This window comes from Seriola dumerili, unplaced genomic scaffold (assembly GCF_002260705.1).
Source record: "Seriola dumerili isolate Sdu_G_001 unplaced genomic scaffold, Sdu_1.0 BDQW01002637.1, whole genome shotgun sequence".
NCBI classification, from domain to species: domain Eukaryota; kingdom Metazoa; phylum Chordata; class Actinopteri; order Carangiformes; family Carangidae; genus Seriola; species Seriola dumerili.
The window spans coordinates 41261-53422 of NW_019176892.1; positions in this window are offsets into that span (position 1 = coordinate 41261).

Consider the following 12162-nt stretch of genomic DNA (forward strand, 5'->3'; position numbering starts at 1 on the left):
GTGTGTGTCCAATGTAAAAAAAAAAAAGTCAAATGACTGGCAGCAGCGGCTGGCAAACAAAAAATGTAAAATTAAAGTAAATTATTTTAATTCAAATAAAGTGTAAAAACAATAAATTTACAGAAAGTTTCATTAATATTTCTACAGAGAAAAACTGTTATTTTACAGATTCCTCCTAAATTATTATGATCAAACACCATCAATAAAGTGACGCCACTAAAGTTTCTGCAGAGAAACTTTTTCCTAATAATAAAATTAAGTGTCAATCAATGAAATATTAACACAAGCTTAATATTGTAAAGTAAACCTTTTGTTTTGGAAGACAAAGTAAAAAATACTGTGTAAAACAGATTAAAATCATCTCAAACTTCAACTTGCAGTATTTGTTGTTAAATTGAATCTTTAGTGTAAAGTAATGTTAAAACCTGTAGAAGCTCAATCTAAATACAATATTTACTGATTCAGATTCAGATCAATTTTCTTACATTTCTCTAAAATATAATAAACTGAAGAAATGCTAAATAAATTGTTAAGTCTCTGTATATAGTCTTTCACTAAAGTGGGGTTGGAAACTTAATTACAAATAACATAACGACACACTATTGACTTTATAACACTTTTATTTAATATATTCAGATGTAAATTTACAATATCAACCAATTATTCACAAATAGTTCTTCAGAGCCCCGGGATGATCTGAAGAACTAAAACTGGCATTTCTCCATTGGTCTATCTTGCCTGTTAAGGTTCCTATAATAAGGAGGTGATGATGTCACCTCTGAAAGAGGGGGGGCTGTGGAGCTGAGGGGGGGTGGTCTGTTGTTTTTTTAGCTTGTATCTTCCAAGGTCAATGAATCTTTAGCAGAAGTGACGGTGCAACGGAGCAGATGAAGAAACATCCTCCTTCACAACTGCCAGTAATCAGCTGGATCCTTGGAGCATCTGGGGGAAAGAAATAAACAGGAGACACTAAGATTCACTGTAAAGTCCTTAAAAAGTATGATTCAATTATTTTTTTGTTTACCATTACTTTAATAAAGCTTAAACAAATGTTATTTAAATGATCTGTACTGACAAAGAATGCTCTGACCTTCTGTGGCTGCTTTCTAATGTTCCACCGGACTAAACATACAACACCTGAAGCTCATCTTCACAACTCTGCTTGGTTAAAAAGACACGCTGTGCACTCACCTATGTAGGCAGCATAACTGACAATGTGCCCTTTAAATATTGTGCCATTTACTGAAGACCAGGTTTCTGTTGGTCAATTTAAACAACTGGCTATTTAAACAAGGTGTGCACCGGATGGAAAAATGAACAACTGCATGAGTCTGAAACTGTTGTTTTCAGAATACAATTGAAACAATCCTCCTCTTGGTCACAAAGCACCTGCTGGTCTGGCTTCACAGAACATCTCAGACATGCTGTTAGTTTACAATCCCAGCAGATCACACGCTGGAAATCTCCATGTGCCTAGAGCATTTTCAAAGTGTAGTGAGATGCTTTTAGCATCTGTGCACCTGAAACAGTTTACCTGCTGATCTTAGACTCGCCCCATCAATGTGTTCTTTTAAAACCAAACTAAAGACCTTCCATTTCTTAAATGCTGGAGGACGGTGCTTTTAAACCAGAAACACTTCATTCTGTTCCCCACCACCTGGTGATGTATTGTCACTCCTGGTTCTTCAGCATTATCATGATCTCACAGGTGATGTGCTGCTGTGGGTCCTTGGCCGTGTTAAATACAGTTGGACACACCAACAAATATCCAGTTTTATCTCAGAGCTGTTGCCTTTGAATATTTGACATGTTTCTTACTAATAACTTCCATGCTGTTGAGATCAGTAACTGCACACCTTACTTCTCAGGGAGGGTTCTAGTACAGTGACGGCCATCTACCCTACACACATCAATGTTCACATTCACTTCAGATCAAACCAAAGATATTTAACACCAGTGACGAATCAAATCAGGTATATCAATAGTAAATATGTGTGATTGGAAGAGTGCTACCTGCAAGGCTGAAGGAAGGCCTGAAGTTGTTGATACTAAAAACCCCACAATACCGACAAACATTCCAGGTGGTGATATTGACGTTATCGACAGACATTTTAGCGGTTACTAGGATTGTGTCTGTTGCTCTCGGCTGTTGTGCAGCTAGTTACGTCAGTAACTTTAGGCTCATTTTGTAACTGATGACTGTAACTTGAGATTGTATGGACCCAGTAGACCGAGTGAATACACGTCTATCGGGTCACCATGTTGTAACCACTTTACATTACTGTTAGGAGATCAGCCATGACTGAAAGTGAACTAGGTCTTTACATTTATCAGGAGATTTCAGCATCCCTCTGTCTTCATCAGGACCTGAGCCAGTACAGATGCAATACCGCCTCCACCTGTCTCTCCAACGGCAGAGAGTCCAGACACAGTGAGGTTTTTACCGTATATCCATATTTGTACTCTCAATTTGTTGGTTATATAGTGTGTGTACGTGTGAATTGTTATCACACCTCTAGCTGTTTACCCTTCATTTCCTTGCATTTACATTTCATTATATTCATACTGTGTTTATTTTTGCATATTCATATCTATCTTCACAATTTATTATACTCACACAACAGACCTAACATGTTTGAATATAATGAACTTGTGTGATCTAAACTAATTGTCCTATCACATGTTTGTCTTTATCAGGACCAGAAGTCCAGTCTAATCATCACCAATGATGGACCAGCACCTGCCTTTTCTTCTGCATCTGGCCTCATCAATCAACAACCACATTACATCAACACCTTGAGGTATGAAAAAAACATTTCCTAACTAACACACATCTCTCAGCATAAAGCAGGCCATGTTAAACCTTACCTGGCTGTGGTTTAACTGGTAGTTTACTATTTGTAGAGCTTTGGTCAGTGAATTGATAAACAGTTGTTACTGAGCAGTTCCTCATTACTCCATCACTATATCACAATAAATTCCTTAACAACAAATCAGACACAGCAAGTTTCCAAACACGTATTTTAATTTTAATATTCAAGCCAAATATTAATAATCACATCCACTTTTCTGATGCAGTTGATATGAGAACAACTTAAACACATGCACATTTCATTCACTGAGGACTCTAAGTTGTCTGTAGGTCTGAATGTGTGTGTGTGTGATAAACCATTTCCTGCTTTCCTCCCAGTGCATGCTGGGATACATTCCAGTACTTCAAATTTTTTTGTTTGAAGTTTGAATGTTTGATGTGATGAAAAAAGTTTGTTACATTTCATCCAGAATCACAAAGTTTGAATGTAGAAGTCACATAAATGTAAAACTAATAAGATTCACCCTGAAATTACAGAGAAAAACTTTAAATTATTCATATGGACATTAACCTTTATAATAAAAGCTACATTTTTAATTACTGATAATTAATGTCATTTTACATAGATTTGTATGTAATTTAAGAAAGCAGAAAAAATACTGTATAAATAAAACAGTAATTTTTCTTTACAGAAATGGGAAATAAATGTGATTCATTATTATTGGCATGATGCTTAAAAGAGAAGTTTGGCTGTTAATTCACAGATCATTTCTGTCATTTTACAGACTTTCTTTCACAATTTTAAAAAACAGAAATTTAGTTATTTTCCATAAAATTAGGATTTTTTTTTACAGTGTGTGTCATCAGGCAGCTCTGCAGCACACTCACCTGCAGCCAGACTCCATTAATAAAACTATTGTTTCTATTAGTGACACGAGCAGACTGATACAACTCAGCTTCTTAACGGACGGTTGTCAATCATCCTAATCCTCTACAGTAAGGAACCAAAGGGAGAACCTTAAAATGTGCAATGTCATCCCAGTTTGCTCTAGAACAATGAATGTGGCTCTGATGCTGCAAGGCCATAAAATATTTGTGTAATTTCTTACACTAAAATGAGAGTTTCACATTTAAAGCTTTATATCCAATTCAACATCTGGACGAGAACTCTGCACAGCTATAGATTATGGGCTAGTGAGGGAATTTAGTGGCTCAAAGTCATGTCAGCTATATAACTTCAGTCGCCTGACTCAATTACTCAATTTAAAAGAGGAATGCAATTCCTTTATTCCACATTTTCATTTATCACTTCTGACATTTAATCAATATTTTACTGGAAATCACATCTGTTGATTCTTCACAAAGTCAGAGCCCCTCGTGTTAATCTGTGGATTCTCTGTGATTTCTATCTTTAGGACAGATCATTAAGACTTAACTGTCCTTGGGCCCAGGAGTAACACGTGACATAAAGCCTTTCATTTAGTCAAAACTGTTTTCAAATGAATAAACTGTATGTTAATGAACGTTTTGATTATTATTTATTAGTAACTTGAACTTCATGCACAGCTGCTGTTGGACTTATACTTGCAGTTTAGCTTCACTCACCACTTAATGATTTTTGTTGCTTTTGGACTTCATGCTGGTTTACTCTGTGTCCATGAGAATGTGAGTACTTGTGTTGTGTAAATGTGTCTTAATAAAACAGCATGTTATATAATCTGATTCCATCCTGCATCTAAGTGAAGGGCTGGCGTTGGGAAAACAGCAGGAAATTAACAAACCGTTAATTTGTTAGCCATTCAGGCCTACCGCCAGAACAGTAGGCCTAATGGCCGTCCGGCACGGGTGGCGTGCTTCAGGCCTGGTTGTGGGTTGTTGGACTCAGAAAACCAGGCGCACCTCACTTCAGCCAGATCTCTGGGCCCAGACCCAGCCGAGTCTTTGCCAGAATAATCTGAATAACAGCAGAAGAAAAGTAAAGTGGGGAACAAACAAACGCAGAAACCTTTCGTACCTGTGACAGTTTCGGCAATCAGACGAACAAGAGTCGAGGCGTGGAAGGAGAAACCAGAGGTGCGCACATCTGTCTGCTTTAATGGTCTGCGCACACATGGGCATTTCGGCCAATAGGCACCAACTAAAAGCAGGAAGGTCGCAGTTGGCCCATACCTGGCTCTGAGAACAGTCCACGGTCCAAACACTCTGAAACTTCCCCCAGGCTTTCTATGCTGTCTGCACAAAGAAATCAACTGCCGGAGGTAAGTCCGACAGAGTCGGAGGCTTCACAGACACTGTGAAAGACAAAGGGTTTTTGTTAATATATGTAGAAATACAGGACAGAAAACTGCATGTAAAACTCACCGCTCAAAGTTCCCACACTGTTTGACACTCCAGGAACAAGTACAGATTTTGACCAGACCGTGAATCTGATTTGACGATGACAGTCCAATCACAGAGTCCAACTTTTTAAAATCTTTCCAGGATTCCTGTTAACAGAACCTGCATGGAGGTTTTCTTCCTATCTTTATTGGAATATCAATTTGAAGGCATGATTTATGGATTTTACGTTCAGGTTTTGTAAAACACTGCCCTCGCTCTGCTCCTGCGTGCTTGCACTCAGATATAAAGTTGCTTGCACAGATTTCTTCAGGTCTTCTGCTCATGCTCAGTTTGAATCAAAACTATGAACAAAGGATCAGTGTTGAGGTTACACAAAGACATAAAAAAGAAGACATGGTTTTGTCAGCATCTGTGTCCTGATACAGAACAGAAGACTGTAAAACTCAAAGGTTCCCACAGTGTGTGCCACTGACATTACACGTGTCAGTATTGGTACTTGTCAGTGTCACACACTGGGAATGTTGAGCGCTGAGTTTTACAGTGTGTCTGTGCACAGACGTCCACAAAGCCATTTCTTCTCTCCTTGTGTCTTTGTGTAACCTCACCACTGGTCACGGGTTCAGTCGGGGGTATAAGTCGTTCAGGCACGCTGGTGGCTAGCCTGCTGCCTGGGCGCACGCCGTACTGGGATTGAGCTAGCCGACTCAGCTAATTAGCATTAGCATTAGCATTTTTTTTCTTTATTAGTGAAAAAAACAGGGACAAACAGAAGGTGACACAGAAGACATTGTAATCCACTAAGTTGTTCAGGCTTGCCCCACTGTGGGCAAGCTAGCCCCCCCCTCGTATTAGCATTAGCATTAGCAAGCCACTTGCTGGCATTGTACATTGATGAATGAATTAGACAATTTCAACATAAGAATAATAAATAAGAAAATGTAAAACAACCTGCGTGAATACTTTGTAAATGCATCGTATGTCTGATCTGTCCAACAGACATCTCTAGTATTCTTTCCTAACAGGTGCTTCCAGCCGGGGAGTTTCTCTAGGGTGAGGTGTCATGTGTTCTGTCTACGCTTGTATTCATGCGTGATAACTCGTTTTGGTAAAAAAATGGTAAAATATCATTAAATGCACACTTACAGTGACCTCTTTTATGATGAGTTTAATTTATTCTTTCTGAATAAACATCTTTTCTAAAATATAACACTGAGTCTAACGTCTCAACATTAACAATGTTATTGTCTGTGTTAATATTTATCTTTATTTTAAGTATTATCTTTATTTTAAGCCGCCCCCTCTCTCCGCCTATGGTAGTTGGTACATGTGAGTCCACCTCCCTCACTGTTAGCATGGTCCAACAGTAATATTAAAGGACACTACAGAGACCTTCCCTTTCCAGCAGCAGGAATTCTTTATTTGGATCCCTATTAGCTTCATGTCCATGTGCAAGAGATGGTTAACTTGAAATTACAGTTCATGATGCTACATGATTGGAGGCTGAAACCCTTAAAATTCATCAATATTCAACATCAACAGTGTAGGAGAACTGTGCTGAGAAAACTTGCAGCAGGGAAGTGCCCATGCTTTCTGAGGGCCAGTGTGTCAGTCCCTTTAAACAAAGATAAAACAGCCAACACGACGTCTTTAAAGCTTCCACGGTGATAAAAACCTCTGACCTAATGCACCTGAGAGGAGAGAACTGGCAATAAACATGGGTCGTCACAGCTGAACAAATTACTGGTGAGAAAATCAATTAAAAACTGACTGGAGAGCAAACAGGATCCAAGCACCCTACAGCATTCAGACCCAGAGGCTCAGGGACCTGAGGCGATGCTGAACGCAGCTTTAACAGGTGGGTTAAAACGTTTGCACTTCAACAGGTTCAGACTCCCTCAAACCTGATCCAGCACTGGACCACAAGGACTGTTGAGTCTGTGTCTCCACCAGATCTGTTTTCAGTGAATTCTCCCGTCACACTGCAGGTCACAGCACAGGAGGAGGGATCCAATCACAGACTCAGAGTCTGGGTGATGCAGTGAAGTATCTCTAATAAATCAGACTTACAGGTGGATGAGTTTTCAAGCAGGCAGGTGAGCTGGCAGAAGCAGGAGCCCTCAGGCTGACTGCTGGGGGGGCTGGACGTAGGCGGAGCAGGAGACCGTAGTCAGCTGATTGTTATGAGTGTGTTCATAAATTTAATCTGAAAATGTCAGAGCGTCGTTGTCATTCAGAAATTGGTTTGAAACTGGTTTCAGTTTCAGATCACTCAGAGCAGGTGGGAGATGGGGGGGGGGGGCAGATTTATTGATTTGGGGGCTGCAGGCAAAATGACTGCACCATAAAAATAGTGTCAGGGTAAAAGTCCTGTAGTAAATCATCGTGTATTACATTTGTTTTACATTTCAATCATCACAAAATGAGACTATGATTAAGGATATTAATATATACAATACATAAAGCAATGTTCATTCTGTTCTGTTTATTCTTAATTCTTTTTCCCCTCTTAAAAGTAATTGATAAGAACATTGTTAAAACACTGGCTCTATGAGCAGTAACAGCAAGAGGCGTTGTGTTGTTAAAACCTTAATGATACAGCTGCTCGCTTAATTCTGTCTTCTCGTCTGGTATCAACACAGACAGGGAGGAAACAAACACAGACCCACAACAGGCTGATGACATGAAGTAACTTTTAATGGAAAATAACAGGCTCACAGGCTGATAGGTGGACGAGCAGGAAGGAACAGGTAACAGGTGACAGCTCAGGTAGCTGAGTGTGGAGCGAAACTCAGGTGATTGCAAATGTGGAAGAGGTGAGCAAGTGGATATAAAGACAGAGAGAAGGTCTGGGGACATCTGGTGGATGGACGGAGAATGGCAGGTCTGAGGAGATGAAGGGGAGAACATGGCTTCAGGGAAGTGAGCAGGAGCTGGAGACGGGGGCTGAGGGGAACGGGGAAGCTTTAACTCATGTTCTCTCTAAGCTCAAAGGCAAAACACCAATGAATCAATAATCAAATCCCATCATACATTTCAAGTTCACCTGAACTATCGAAGCGAAGTGCAGCTCGCAGATACAGCTGTACTGGTACACAAGCATGTGACAACCACCACCTAGACACTGTATAACATTACTACATGCTTTCAAAAAATGCTCCTTTGTGCAGGCTAATTATTACAACCCACATTTACTCTACAGCGACCTCTAGTGGTCATGTGAGACAGCATCAGTCTTTTTGCAAATGTACAGTGTAAATAAAATAAGAAAATTTGAGTAAAGTACCTCAAATTGATACTTGCTACGTTACCTTGCTAGCATGTTCAGACAACTATCCCAATTATCTTTATTTTGATGGGAAACCTACAAATATAATGATTATGACCCTGTATCTGTTAGTAGCAGCCCTGCCCACCAACAGTGATGTCACAGTGTCCTGATACACCCTGGAGTACAGCTGTGCATCACTGAGACCAGGGTTCAAATTACAGGGATGATTAGGGGGGTCTCACCCCCCAATTAAGACTTGAACCCCCTCAGAAGAGGTGAAAACAACAATGTGGGGGGTTTGAAACATTTATATATCATTTTTACCGATAATTGTAAATATGACAATATATTTCCCATATTCATCCCTGGAAGAATCTTGAGACACCATTTCAGACACCCCTAAAGTGGACCGTACCATTTCTTAAACTTGACCAGTTGTCTGCTGTCTCGCTCCAGCAGTGGCTCCGCCCTCAAGTCTCTGCTACAGACACTTTAGGTTAATGACGCTAATGTTAGCTAGCTTCTAACTTTAGCCCTATGTTTACAGTTTAGCTAACTACTGTTCCAGTGTTAGCTTGTCATTTCATGACCGATATAAAACGTCATATATGAGCTAATGTTACAAACACTGGAGCTCAGTCATGAGCAGTGAGACAACAGAGGATCAGTTGTTGTAGAGAAACGATTTCACATCAATATAGAGTTTCATGTTAATAGTCTTTGTGTGTCTGTGTGGTTCAGTCTTTTACCTGTTGGCTCTTTGAACAATATTAAAATACCTGTGTGCCGAAGGCTCAGTGATTGTATCAGCAGTGGTGGAAAGTGATTAAGTACATTTACTCTAAGTACCGTACTCAAGTGCAATATTGAGGTACTTGTACGTTTCCATTTGATGCTACTTTATATTTCCACTCCTACATTTCAGAGGGGAATGATGTACTTTCTACTGCACTACAGCTATAGTTAAATAAGTAACATGCTGCAAGGACTGTAACGCTTCAGTTCACTGACACACACTGTACTGGGTTCCCTCTCATGCTGGAGAAAAAGTTGACTATTAGTCTATTGAGTGGAACAGCAGGCAGCCTGGACATGATGAGGGCTTTGGATACCCTGTGAAGGTCTTTTCTTTAAATCTGATTCCAGTCCCAAACTTTATAGAAGTCATTTACAGTTTTTAGAAAATGTTCTGTGCACTGAAGCAACCAAGTTTTGCAAATGCAATAAAATGGACATTGATATTTATAATCCATATTTTAAAAGAATGCAGGATCATTTATTGCACTGGTAATAAATATTTACATTTGATTTGACCTGTGGAGATACAGACGAGTCGAGACACCTGTAATCTTACAGATGTCTCTAACAGAACAGTGAACGTCTCTTTTTATGTTTTTATTTGGCATGAACACTAATGGCTGGATGTGTCCAACACAAGAGTCTTAAATATGTTAAGATTCTGTATGTAGCATATAATATATAGAGTATAATGTAGAATAATGCCATTTTATTTTAGACAGAAAAAAAATGTTGCATGAATTGTGTATCCCTGCTGTATACATCCCTCAGCTTGTGTGTGCTTGTGTGCTTGAGTGTGTCAGTGTAATCACATTTAAGTTGCATTTCAGGCATCAGCGTTCAGGCGAGTGGCTCATCCCTTGATGCTACATGTCATTTAATTGATAATCTGACAGAATGCACGGGTCTATTAGCAGTGGTTGTGGGCGGGTTGTGGAAAGCTGACGTCAGTGTAGGTGGTCGGTGACGGCGGGGGAGGGACCACAGAGCGAACTGATCCCACGTGTGACGGAGTGCTGCTTTCCCGGCTCACTGACACTGACACTGTAGCTCCGCTCTGTCTGCCGACCCTCCTGTCTGTGTGTGTCCGTTAGTTGCTGCCTGCACCTGGGTCAGATATGGAAGGCGACGGGAGCCAAGCCACGTCTGGAAGCCCGACTGATCCGCAGCACGACCCGGGGTAAGGTTACAGCCTGTCAGTATAAACACTGCGTTTGTCACACATGACTTGTTGTTTAAACTGCATATTTTCAGATTGAATTCACACTGACAGTTCCGCCGCCTTCCGGGTCCGGTCAACTACACCTTTGTTTGCTTACATTTTCAAACGGGCCTGCCCCCTTTTCGCAGCCTGGCCGGGTCCGATATGAGCCGTTATTGCGCGTATGGAAGCACCACGCCAAACGTCGTTCAGAAACCTTGGAGTTTAACACGGCCGCACCTGCGGACAAATGTACACGGCTCTAAAGGGAGTGTTTAAGACCTTTTATAGATCTAAGGCTTTCTCTGGTAAAATCGGCATGTTGTTTTTCCCGCTCAGCCGCACTTTATCTAAATAAAACAAACATTTTGCACCTGGTTCCCGCTGCTCCTCACCACCCACTGCGCTGTGTTTTGATGGAGGAAGGAGAGCATTCTGTCTCGGCCGAACCAATTTAAAAAGTTGACCTAAGCCGTTATTAGCACGGCACGGTTTATGACACGGAAGCCGAATTGAAGACCGTGTTCGTACCAACAGTTGACAGCCGGAAGTTTTGTTGTACGCGGTGTGTAGCTCTGCCAAGGAGCCGGCAGGCTTTAACTGCCAGACGTTTTGAAGGGAATCTGGCAGGACCGTTGGTCGACAGCGGAGAGAGGGGGGGACGTTTCGCGGCTGCTGCTTGCTCAGCTCTGGAAACTGCTGTCGGACTGCCTCGCCGCTGCGTTGCCTCTATTTTTGTCCCCAGCCTCTTTACTTCTCTCCAGTCGGTGAAGTAGTTAGCTAAACATCAAAATGGCCGATGTGGAATCTGGACTGACTTCTGTCGCCTTCTGTTCCTTTGGCAGGAAAATGTTTATCGGCGGGCTCAGCTGGCAAACTTCACCAGGTAAGAGCAGCGTCCAGATCCGTGTGTGTGTGTGTGTGTGTGGGAGAGAGCGAGTGTGTGTGTGTGTGGGAGAGAGCGAGTGTGTGTGTGTGTGGGAGAGAGCGAGTGTGTGTGTGTGTGGGAGAGAGCGAGTGTGTGTGTGTGTGGGAGAGAGCGAGTGTGTGTGTGTGTGGGAGAGAGCGAGTGTGTGTGTGTGTGGGAGAGAGCGAGTGTGTGTGTGTGTGGGAGAGAGCGAGTGTGTGTGTGTGTGAGAGAGAGAGTATGTGTGTGTGTGTTTCCCTGTGTGTGTATATGTGTGTGTGTGCGCGCGCGTGTGCCTGCGCAAGGTTATTTTGATTTCAAGTCCTCCATTCGACCCCTGTGCACCACAGTGACATTCACTGCTGACAACACACATTCATCTTCTTATTTCCTGCTGAAATAAAGAAGCCGTGACCCTCCGTGTCTCCCTCTCTCCACAGACAGCCTTAGAGATTATTTCAGTAAATTCGGGGAGATCAGAGAATGTATGGTGATGAGAGACCCGACGACAAAACGCTCCAGGTAAACAAACACAAACAAGATAATGGCGGGAAATGAGCATGTCCTGCTGTCTGGAGTGATATTGTTATTTACCGTGCGGTCATTGAGCCGGAGCTGCTAATGAATGACAGGGTGATGCAGTTTGACATTGACTCAAAGCTGTGGAGAGTATTCCCTCTGCTGCCTCATTTATTATGATGTAATGTGTTTAAAAAAGGTCAGTGAGTTTAAATCAATGGGGAAAGTAATTTAAAGGGAATTTAAAGTCAATGCAATGAATTGAGATAATATTCATTTACACATTGCTCTTTAATTATCATGACTAATATGAATTA